Below are 12,908 nucleotides of genomic sequence, written 5' to 3'. Positions count from 1 at the left end.
AGGGCCCCCTTATTTGGCAGCTTGACACCTAGAAGTAGTACCATGAGATTACCAATAGGAATCAGAGGCACCATTTTGAACTTGGGTGCTTACAGATCAGGAGCAACTGGGGATTGCTTCAAATCCACCTCTAGACCACCAAGAAAACCCCCAATAAGGATCATGGGCTGGAGCTGGGGACTTGGCGATGATAGTGTTAGGAGTTGGAATCTGGGGTTATAGATTATGTCTGGAGGGAATATATATAAATGTCAGGGGGCGTCCAGGGAGTTGGGTATGGATTGCTGTCAAGAGGGTTTGGGGGGGTTGACGTGTGTTGAGGGGTACAGGGGCAGATAGAGGGTAAGAGAGGGACTGGTGATATTGAAGAGGCATCTAAGGAGATGGGGAGAGTGTCTAGCTGTTTCTTTGATTTGGCACTTGTTTATGCCTCTGTGCCAGTCTAAAGGCTGAGAGAGAAAATATTTGATATACATTTTGATATATACTTGGAATACACATCAGTATTTTGGGTGTGCCTAAGGCACTCCCCTTGAATTCTCTGCATGGTGTGAATCTCCGTAGGTAAAAAGCCACAATTTACATAGAGAGAGGTTTTTCATACTAAAAAAAAAATCTTAGCAAATCTTCAGATTTCATCAATTAATCAGCTCAAAATTTGCACATCTACTCAATTATACTATGTAATCTGTTACAGGATAGACTTAGCAGGGAAGCCCTTTCATTGCAAATGAAATTCTCAAAGAAATCTCCCATTTTGTTTTGTTTCATTTTGAAAATAAAAGAAATGAATAATGAAAAATATTTCATCAGTTTTTTTTTATTCTGTTTCACTTTCAAGATGCATGAAAGCACAGCAACCAGCCCCAGGGTCCTCTGCCACCAAAAAAAGCCTGAACCTCAATTAATTTAAAAATGTCCCCGTGGGCCCTCTCTCCCTCATCTATCACCTCTCAGACCTCTGCCCAGAATCTTATTTCCTTTATAGGTCTTCATGGGGCAGGATTGATCCACTGTCACTTGTGCTCTGCCTATGCATTAATCTAACAAGGCAAGGTCATTGCCATTGTGGATTACTATGGGATTCCAAAATGGCAGGGGTTTAGGGCTGCCAGAGGTATATTGGATTACTGTACTGGCATGGTAGGAGTGTTTAGGAAGACTTTCTGCTCTGTGACGTCCCACAGATGTGGTAAGATAGTAGAGAAGGGAATTTGATGAGCCTGGAGAAAGAGAAGGAATGGGGATAGGGTCTAGGGAAAACTTTTTATATTTCAATATTTTTATTATACATTTCATGCATACACCAAGAACACCTCTTGTACAACTTAGGAGAACAGTACACACACTTTTATACAAAACACAACCCCCAATTCACAATCCCGCCTCCTACTTTAGTCCCCATCCAGGCTGACCAAACCACAATCCTGGGAAAAGAATAAGAAAAAAAAAAAAAACCCTTACCAAAAAGGGAGACAAAAATAAACCCGACTCTGAAGGGAGATGTGGGAGATTATTATACTTGAGGTGCTGATCTCATCTCAGCTCCAGGTGATAGAGGAGGAACCCCCACGCCCCCCCTGGAGTCCAGGAACGCTTTCAACTGCATAGGTTCAAAAAACACATATTTTACAGCCTCCATCTTTACTACACATTTACAGGGATAATTGAGCCAAAACAGGCCCCCCAACTGAAACACAGCAGGCCGCAGCTTAAGAAAAGCTTGCCGCCTCTTCTGTGTTACCTTAGTCACATCAGGATACATCCTTACTTGAACATTCAAAAACTTTTCCTTCCGACATTTAAAGAACAATTTCAAAATCCGGTCTCTATCAAAATGAGAAACAAATGTCACAATAAGAGTGGCACGCTCCTGCCGCCCCTCTTCGCCTTCCAGCTCCCTGATAAAGTCCAAGGTGTCAAACCGCACAGCAGACTCTCCAACACCAGCCTGCTCGCCATGCGCCACCCGCCTAAAAGGCTGCAAATAATAGATCTGCGAAATTGGCGGGCATGCCAGTTCCGGCACCTTTAACACTTCCAAGAGATATTTTTTAAAAGTCAGAATCGGTGCAGTCAGTTGTTGTTTAGGAAAATTTATCACTCGCAGAGTATTAGCCCTCTGCCGATTTTCAAGAGCCTCAATCTTCCCATGCAACCATTTATTTTCTTTAATCATGGAAGCTTGCACCGATTGCACTGACTTAATGGCCACCTCATGGGCCTCGGATCTTTCCCCAACCACCTTCAATTGCTGTCCCATATTTGAAACAGTCTCAATTGGGAGCTGAGAGGCTTGTGACAAAAGCAACATTTTCTTAGAAAGAGAAGTTTCCAAGGTCAACAACGCCTCCCATATAGTTTCCAAAGTAAAGTTCGGCGGTTTAGGCAAGAGTGAAGACTTACACAATTCTTCAGCACTCCTCTCAGATCCCAGGGAGAAACTGGCCTCCTCCTCCAGCCATCTGCCCTCTGGAGCACCGCCTCCCTGCACACTGAACCTTCTCCCTTCCGGAATATGCTGCTCTCTCCTATCTGGTCCAGGTCCCGTCCCAGGGCCCTCCGCCCCCTCCTCAGAGGCCAGGAGACCCTGACCGCCAGCTGCTCGCACCGACGCCGGCATGGGAGGCGGTTCCCTCACCTCCGGGCTGAGCTCCGTCTCTAGCGGCAGGGACGCTTCGCCTCTCTCCGCCCCTCCCGACAACAAGGCACCCGAGCTCAGCTGACTTCCTCCCACTACAACGAAGCGATCCATCGCGCCTGAAGCGGGTCCCGCGGGCGCCACGGAACCAGGCACCCGCTTGCCTTTTCGCTTCGGCATTCCTCCAGGTAAATATATTTCGGCAAACAAAAACGCCTCTGAGCTGCCTCGCTGCTCTCCCTTCAGGCCGCCATCTTGGTCCCATCAAGGTCTAGGGAAAACTTTTTAATAACATTGATGATAGGCAGACAAAAGGATGGATCCCCAGATTTGTTTTCTTTTATTTATATATTTATTTTTTTCTTTCTTACTTTTTAAAAATTTTATTTCATTTCTACTATTTTATTTTTATTAGTTTTAAGTAAAACATCCATCCAAAGTCATTACAAAATATAATGTAACTTCCATTCCACAAGAAGAACTATATGATAACAAACATATAACCAATTAAAATTAACTAATTTGAATTACGTATACAGCAGGTATACAAAAATGGAAGTTGTATAAAAATAAATAATAACTTCAAATAATAACTGGGAGGGAAAAACGAAGGACAGAGGGTAAAATTAAGAAAGGGAAGAAAGGGGGAAAAGGGATCATAATAATGTGCTCAGATGGCTAACTATTGCTGCAATGTTAACCAAACTTTGTGATTAGACATCTGGAAATGGCCAGTTATCTGGTTAGCAATGATATTCAGCCCACTAGATGGATAACTATCTAGATCAGGCTTATGCAACTTTTTTCTATCAGGGGTAACATTTTAAATTTTAATCTGAGTGTTTATATTCTGCTTTTCTCAAATTGGCTCAAACTGGATCACAATAAGAGATTAAGGCAAATGGGCAAAACAATCAGGGTAGTGCAATGACAGAGCAGTAGGCCATAGATGGAACAAAGAGACGGAGACAAGGATCTGAGGAAGCAGATTTTATTGGACCGACATGGCCTTTGTTTCGGCAAATAACTACACCAAAACAAAGCTTCCTGTTTCAGTTCCACAAAGGCAGTATTATAATATCAGTTGAACAGATTTGTACCCTCTGCTCCTCACGCAAATGTAACAGCAAATGCATTTTACTCTATTTGCCATTATGATTGGCTTTGTGGAACTGAAACAGGAAACTTTGTTTTGGTGTAGCAACATACTAACCCCTGACACAGGCATTTGCTGAAACACGAGCCATGTTAGGTGCAATAAAATCTGCTTCCCCCAATCCTTGGCTCCATCTTCTTGTTCCATAGCCTACTGCACTGTTATTGCACTACACATGATTTGTGTTTATGTTTCCCTCTGATCTATTCTGTTCAAAACATTCAGAGTGCCAAAATACTACAGTGCGTCATCCCCTTCCTAGCCTTCACCTAGTCCGTTTCTCTCTCCCTCTCTTATATAGATAGATAGATAGATAGATAGATAGATAGATAGATAGATAGATAGATAGATAGATAGATAGATAGATAGATAGATAGATAGATAGATAGATAGATATCCCCAGCCTCTCTCTAACCTCACCAGGGTGACCTCAGTTGCATCAAAACTGCACAACTTTGGATCTCTGCAAAATTGCAGCGACAAATAGCAGAGGTGATCCAAAGAAGAAGACAATCTGATAAGGAAACATGACCCCTAGTGGTAGTCATGCCAGGCTGGGCAGGAGCAAGTGGACTTCACTCTTGTTCAAAACTCCCCCCCCCCCCCCCAGACCACCATTGATTTCAAAGGCAGCCCCTATGGGGAATGGGGAGAGGGAGGGTCTTGATGTTAAGGGAGGGTCTGGGGAGGACTTGAGTCTGGGAAAACCCTGTTTTGCAGGCCTGGGAGCATGGGTCATGGTTCTGCATCCCAATGGTCAGGGCAGCGAAATAACCCCAGCAAAAAGCTGGGGTCAATTTACCATGCTCTTTGGGCCCTAACACAACGTGTGGTGTATCATTGCAAATTGCATTAGGATATTTACTGCCTAACCTGCAGTGACTTAAATATTGCCTTGGCATTTTACGTCAAGCAGCATTAGGACTTTTAAGTCACATTATGAATGTAATAACGTGACTTAAGGCCCTAACACTGCTTGATGAATCCCCCCCCCCCCCCCAACAACCCTACATTTAGATATCTAAAGGGCCCTTTTACTAAGCCCACTAAAAAGTGGCCTGTGCTCTTTTTAGCACGTGGGTTTCCCATGTGTTGAGGCCACTTTTAGCATGGCAGTAAAATGGCTGCAATTTCTATTTTTTCCATTCATGGCCATGCACTGATTTCCCAATTAGCGCATGGCCATTGGCGCGTGAGCCCTTACTTCCACCTATTTACTAGGCAGTAATGTCTCCTGTGCTAATCAGAGAGCATGTGGCAATTTACCAGTGCTACCCGATTAGTGCAGGGCACGTCTACTCTCCACAACCAAACACACACCCCCATACTAAAAAATATTTTTTATTTCTTAGCGCAGGATTGGTGCGCACCAATCCTAGAACTACCATGGGACACCCGAGCGCATCCCAAGGTAGTGCATTTTTAGCATGTTGTAAGCACGCAGCAGTGCTTACCACTGCTTTGTAAATAGCCCCTGGGGTCCTTTTACTAAGCTGAGTAAGCGTATATGCGCGCCCAACGCGTGCCAAAATGGAGTTTCCGCCTGGCTACTGCGTGGCTTTTGCGGTAATTCCATTTTTGGTGCACGTCCAATATGCACGTCTGAAAAATAATTTTTATTTTCTGACGCGCATATCGTATACGCGCCAAGTGACATTTGACACACATAGGTCATTATCTCTTGGTTACTGCGTGAGTCTTTACCGCTATGTCAATGGCTGGTGGTAAGGACTCAGACCCAAAATGGATGCATAGCAATTTTCATTTTGCTGCACATCCATTTTTCGCAAAAATTTTAAAAAGTCCTTTTTTACATGTGCGCTGAAAAATTATTCTGCGCACACCCAAAACACGCATCCACACTAGGCCATTTTTCAGCTCTCCTTTGTAAAAGGGCCCCTAAGTTTTGCTGAAACTCATCTTAACTTGAGACAGCCTAGTGGTTAATCTTTTTAATAAGACACTTGTAAAAGACGTTTCCCATGAGACCCTGCAGGAAAACTATTTATAGCATGGCATCTTGCAATTTGTTTTTGCAACATATAATTCCAAAGTTGAGAGAATGTTAAATAGATTTTGCTAACTGGTACTGAAAATACCCTGAAATGGTGTCTTTTTATTTATGAATCACATATTATGGGGGATGTATAAACATAATAAAATCTAAGATTTTTACATTTCTTTTCTAAGAAGCCATTAAAAATCCTAATACAGCATCTACCAATGTTATTCCCTCCATAACTGTAAAGGCATCTAACCACCAAAAGTATAAACAGAATTTAAAAGTAACTGGGAGTGATGAAACCACTATCAGCCTTTAAAGGGTTCACAATATCTAAAGCTTGTTACACACTGAGTCACAGAACTCTCTGTCCAAGTAGCCCCATCACACCGAGTCACATTATTTTAAAGTGCACTTATTATCCAGACTGGAGGAATGTAAAGGGAAGACCCTTTGCACCTAAAGCATTTTTACTTTATTAAAAGCATTTTCAAATGTGAAAAATGCTCACACAGTCACTTTTGTGGCATCTGTGTTATCATTATTTCCCCACTCAAAAGCATAAAATGGGATTATGTGGAGGACTCAAGCACTGAATTTAAATCCAATTCTGCAGCTTTTGATGTTCTGATGATACAATAGTTTGGTAATTAGAGGAAAGGGACTTCTAAAACTTCATCTAAAGCATTTTCAGACACTTGGTTATTGGCAATGTCATCACTGCTTTTATTCTAACAAAATCATTGAGAATAATCAGAATTATAATCCCTGGTCAGAATTACTTGCATGCAAGACACCATAATGATACTCAAAGTAATAAACTTGTCTTTGGCTGCCAGGCATGAAACTCTGAAGTCAATGTTAACCCATTGGGTTTGCTGGACAAGCTCTTGAAAGAAGATTTTCCGCCACACAAGTAGTTCAGAACAGGCTTACAACATCAAGATCTAGAGATCGCAAAGGAATGTAAATGTAATAAAGTTTGCTGTCACTGCTAAACATCTGCTCAGAAATATGAAGAAACCCCAGTCATCCTACAAGACTGCCTACATTATCCAACAGCAATGAAAAAGAGGAAAAGAGAGAATGTGTAACCATCCATGCTGTACTCCCTCTTGTTTTGTAGCAGACATTTTCTTAGGCCTTCCAATCACTTAACCCTCTATTGCCCCAAGTACAAAATAAGTACCTGTATATAGTATGCAAACTGCTTTGATTGTAACCACAGAAAAACAGTTTATCAAATCCCACCCTTTTCCCTTTCTCTATCCTGGTGTCTAGTGCAGGGGTTCTCAACCCAGTCCTTGGGACACCTAGCCAGTCAGGTTCAGGATACCACAATAAATATGCATGAGATAGATTTGCATGCCCTACCTCCATGGTATGCAGATTTATCTCATGGGTTTCTACCTATAGAGAGGGGTTTGGTTTGAGGCTGTGGGAAGGGGAGTTGTACACTGACTGCAGAGACTGGTTGGTGATGCTTGCTTCTCTCTCTTTTATTTTTATTTTTTTAATGAGACTGAGCTGGGCCCTGTTGTGCCTCCTGGAGTCTGTCTATTGGTGCTGTGGTAGAGAATTCAATATTTGGGACTGTGGAGAGGGTTGTGTGGAGACTTTTTTTTGTTTTGTTTGTTCTGGCTGTGTTTGTAAGTGGCTTGCGGTTCTTCTTTTGGGCCTGGTCTTTGGGTTGCCAGGTGTGGAGTGGGATGGTTTCGCTTGCTCGGAGGGGTGTCCTCTTCTCTCAGAACTTCTCAGAAAGCTTTCTCAGAACTTCTCAGATGGGAGATATGATAAAGGTCTATAAAATAATGAGTGAAGTGGAACAGGAAGATGTGAAATGCTTGTTTACTCTTTCCAAAAATACTAGGACTAGGGGCACGCAATGTAGCTACAAAGTAGTAAATTTAAAACAATTCGGAGAAAAAAATTCTTAACACATTGTGTAATTGAACTCTGGATTTCATTGCCAGAGAATGTGGTAAAAGCAGTTAACTTAGCAGGGTTTTAAAAATGTTTGGATAACCTCCTAAAAGTCTATAAGCCATTATTAAGATGGACTTGGGGAAAATCCACTGCTTATTTCTAGGATAAGCAGCATAAAATGAATTGTACTGTTTTGAGATCTTGCCAGGTACTTGCAACCTGGATTGGTCACTGTTGGAAACAGGATGCAGGGCTTGATGGACCTTCGTTCTATCCCAGTGTGGAAATGCTTAAATTCTTATGTTTATGTTCTTATGTTCTGATATTCACTTTGGGTATCCTGAAAACCTGTCTAGCTAGATATGTCACAAGGACTAGGTTGAAAACCCCTGTTCTAGTGGGATGGGGTAGGAGTGGTCCTCTTTCTAGCTCCAAGTCTTAAAATGGCAGTTCTGACATCTAGTGGAAGTCTCAAGGTACTACCACTAAAGATCAGCCTTCCATGTAATCCTAATGTTCTCAGGATCAATCTCTACGGGGTCCTTTTACTAAGATGCGCTGAAAAATGGCTTGCGGTAATGTAGGAATGGGATTTGGGTGCTCGAAAAAATCATTTTTCAGCGCACCTGTAAAAAATGCCTTTTTAAAAGTTTTGCCGAAAATAGATGTTCGGCAAAATCAAAATTGCCACGTGTCCATTTTGGGCATGCGACCTTACCGCTAGCCATTGACCTAGCAGTAAAGTCTCATGTGATAACCGGGTGGTAATGACCTACTTGCGCCAAATGCCACTTGGCGCATGTCCATTACACGCAGCCGAAAATAAAAATGTTTTTCAGCCACGTGTATCGGCCCCATGCAAAAAATGAACTTACCACAAAAGCCACATGGTAGCCATGCGGTAACTCCATTTTGGCACGCGTTAGGCACGTGTAGAGCCTTGCGCAGCTTAGTAAAAGGGCCCCTTAGACTTTCCCCCAAACCAATCCATTTTCTTGCTCCCCCCCCCCCCCCCCCCCCCACCAACACTCTTTTCCATCATCCTGCCCTGTTGTGTGATTTGTTTAAGTTACTTTTGGGTCCTTTTACTAAGGTGCAGTAAGCAGTAATGCAGGCTTACCGCAGGTTAAAATCCATTACTGTGGTGAGCGCTGTGGCTTCCCACGGTAGTTTTGTGATTGGTGCATGCTACCCATTCACTAAAAAAATAAAAAAATCTTTTTAGCACTGGGAGTGTGTTTAGGGGCAGAGTATTGTGCCCTGAGCTAATCGGTTAGCACAGCTGCATTGCTGCGCGCAAACCGATTAGCATGTGGTTACCATGTAAGTCCTTACCACCTAGTAAATAGGTATTCTGAAAGGAGGCCCTTACACTCTTCCCAGGAGAATCTAGTTCCTACATCTAAGTATGTGAAGACCTCAAAGAATCTCTTTTTTCCACTGTGTCCCAAGCAGGCGGAATCTTCTCCCAAAGAAGATGGGATTTATTAAAGCATTAAAACATGGTTATTCAAGCCGTTTGAAGTATTGTTGGTATTGCTTTTAAAAAGCTATTTTATGGGCAGCTGACCTCTTTTTGAAATGGTTTATGTTTTTCATGCTGAATATATTTTTTGTGGTTTATGCTTTTTATTTAATGTGTATGATTGTTTTAAATTTAGATTATATGTTGCCTAGATCTTTCAGGAATTATAAGAGATCTATAAATGGAATGAATGAATAAATAATCAAACATCAACATCTTGCGATGTTCCTATGGATGTATGCTAATCTATTCTACTCTAATTTAGGAGACTTTTTCATAAGTGGCATTAAAATATTTCAAAAGGTATTTCCTATGGAAGTTACTGATGCAGAGTATGTGAGAGCTACAGTTTAATAAGTCCCATTTTCCTGTGGCTGTGGATGCATGTGGGTTAGCAGAGCAGTAACATTTGTATTTTTATAGTCTGCTCTGCTCACAGGACATAATGCTTAAAAGGTTAGCTATACCTCAGTTATGCACACCCCCATCTCAGCATAACCTCCAAAACAATCAGATCCTTCTCTCACTTCTAAAACTCTTGCAAAACAAAAACAAGCATATTAGTTCTGCTCCTCAGCTATAAACTCTAAACTCCATTCCAACCTGAAATGTCCTTCCTCTTGCCCTTGCAAGTCCCCATACCTCTTTCCCTGGATCCTTTCTTACTCAATATCATGAACTTTCAGGTTCTCCTTCAACCCAAAGCAATTTCCAGTTGCTTCTGCTTTATTAAATTCAGAATTCAAACTGCTGCCAATAAGTCAAATGCTTCCCTGTACCCTTCAAATTAAAATTTGTTTTTAAAGTGAACAGTGCAATGGAAAAGAGTTGAGAATTTGAAAGAAAATTACATGCACCGGCACTCAATTTCAGTGGTGTCTAGAAAACTTCTTGGTATCTGCCCCTAGCCATCTCCTGCACTACTAGATAGCATAGTAATGGTCAGAGCTAATGTTCCATGGCACTCATCTATTAAATGCCACTGAATATCAGCACCTAAGCTCATCATGTTATTTAACCCTGTTGAATAGTACTAAATATCAATCCCTTGCTTCAAATCCATTCAGTAAAGGGACTGCTAGAGGATAATGTGCTTCACTCTTAGATACATGTTTTATTCATGCCTAAATTAGACTATGGCAGTGGTTTCCAAACCTGGTCCTGGAGGCACCCTAGCCAGTCAGGTATTTAGTATATCTGCAATGAATATTCATGAGATAGATATGCATGCAGTGGAAGCAGTGCAAGCAAATCTCTCTCATGAATATTCATTGTGGGTATCCTGAAAACCTGACTGGCTGAGGTGCCTCCAGGACTAGGTTTGGGAACAACTGGACTATGGTAACATTGTTTATGCTGGCCTTCAAAAACACTTCTTTGAAGTATCTTTAAAAGCTCTCAAATTCCACAATTCATTTCTGGCCAATGTTCACCATCAAAACCAGGTTTCTCATTTGTTTGTATTTTCATTTGTGCCCTAAATTTTGCCCATAAGGCTTAATATGAGCAGGTTCCTGGTTACCTGGTTATCAGCCTTGGCCTCCTCCTATCTATCTAACAGATCACTCTGTTCTTTTGCAAACTTTCGGATGGGTTACCACACAGGATTCTGCATTTTTCTGTCTTGTTTCCTGCCTGTGGCATCAGCTCCCCAAAGAAGCATTAGTAAATTTAAAGCCTAAATTCAATATTGCTTTTGAGGGCCAAATTCCAGCCTGATTTGAATTCCTTCACCTCGTTCACGTTGTATTTTATTTTATTCATTTCTGTTCATATTTGTAAAGTTTCTCTTTTGTCTTACGTGTAGTATGATTGATTTTGTTCTTTCCTGTCTAATTTTGGAGTTCATTTTCTATTTATTGATGTTAATTTTTATTGTACACTTCTGTGATCCTTCTGGCTAAAGTGCCATATCAAATTCTGAATCAAATAAACTAAACTTTTATTTGGCTTTGTTGATTTCTAATTTAACTCTTTGTTCTGTTATAATTGATGGTAAACCACTTAGGGGCCCTTTTTACTAAAGTACACTCATCCCTAATGTGGGCTTAATGCTCCAAAAAAGGCTTGCTACAGGATGCACTAAAGCATCCTGCAGTGATTTCCCTGGTTGCACAAGCTAATCATGCTATATTTTTAATTTTTTGTTTTGTTTTTTGAGGAGGTGTGCCATGGGCATAGAAGCACTAATCAGCTTGCATTGCCAACTGGTTAATGCAGGGTTAATGTGGGAGCATTTACCACCCCCTTCCAACGTCTCCCTTACCTTCATGGTCTACTTTTAAAATACATTTGTACTTGCTGGGGGTTGCCAGCATGGCAGCGATTCTGGTATGTTGCCCACAGCCTCCATAGCACTTTCCCTCTGCCTTGGTTCCCCCTCCCCACAATGCAACTTCCTGTTTCCACTTGGGCAGACGGCAGCAGAGGAAAGTGCCGAGGAGGCCACAGGCAACATATCAGAATCACTGTTGTGCCAGCAACCCTCTGAGAGTACAAATGTATTTTAAAGGTAGATTGGGAAGGTGAGGGAGATGTTGGATGGGGTGGAGAGTAGGGGAAGACCATGGGGGGACTCCTGAAGCAGCTGTTTTTAAAGTAGACTGAGGGAAGGGGGTTCAAAGAGAGGGGGTAATGCCGGACTGGTGGGGGGTGAAATTGAAAAAACGACAAGCAAGGAAACAGAGGAGAGGGAGAGAGAGATGGTGGACAGTAGGATGGAGGGAGGGGAAAGGAAGAGAAGATGGACCTGAGGATGGTGTGGATGGAGGGAAAGAAATGGGATTGGAGAGCAGTTAGGAAGAGAAAAGGAGAGACGGTGGTCCCGGGGGTGGTGGGGAGGGAGGGAGAAATGCTGGATGGGAGGGCAGTCTGGAAGAAACAGAAGTTGGATCTGGGGATGGAAGGGAGTGAGGGAGGGAGAGATAGGGGAAAATGTTGCATATAGAGGTGGAAGGGAGTGATACATCATCTTTTTCCTCCTCCATCCCATTGTTCAGCATCAAGGGAGGAAGGAAGAAGAACAGAAATGGAGTAATGTTAGACCATGGGGTGTGGGGAGAGAAAGGAGAAGGCATGGACCCATGAATGGGGGGGAGGGAGGCAGGAAGGAAGAAAGACACTAGGGGGTGGAGTAAAAAGGGGCAAAGAGATGTCATACAATAAGAGTGTGGTGGGCTACAAGAGTAGAGAGAGAGAGGGGGGATTCTGGAAATGGTGGAACCATGTGGGAGAGGTCAAAAAGGGGTGGCAATAAAATGAGTGAGAGGAGAATAATGAGTACAGAAGTTGAAATGTGGTAATGGGGAGTAGATGGAAATAAATAGGCAACTGGGAAGGATGGGAAATGGGACAGCTAAGGACTGAGAGGAGACATAAATTGAAAGGTTGCTGAAAATTAAAAAGAGGAAGAAGGGTGAAATTTGAGTGGACAGAGGCAGAAGAGAAAAAAGGGAGCAAAGAGCTGAAAGGGAAAATTCAGTATGTTAGAAACAGTCCTAGTGAGGGAATGGAACAAGAGAGAAGAGAGGAGAAAATAAAATTTGACAGAATACACTGGAAAGAGAATTAGCAGAAGACAGACAGTAATGCAGAAAAGAAAAACTGGAACCAAGAAGATGGAAAAACAAACCCTTTGAAATTCTAAACCTTTTAACCG

The sequence above is a fragment of the Microcaecilia unicolor genome, chromosome 10 (genome assembly GCF_901765095.1).
Source record: "Microcaecilia unicolor chromosome 10, aMicUni1.1, whole genome shotgun sequence".
NCBI classification, from domain to species: domain Eukaryota; kingdom Metazoa; phylum Chordata; class Amphibia; order Gymnophiona; family Siphonopidae; genus Microcaecilia; species Microcaecilia unicolor.
Note: the sequence above shows the minus strand (reverse complement) of the source record.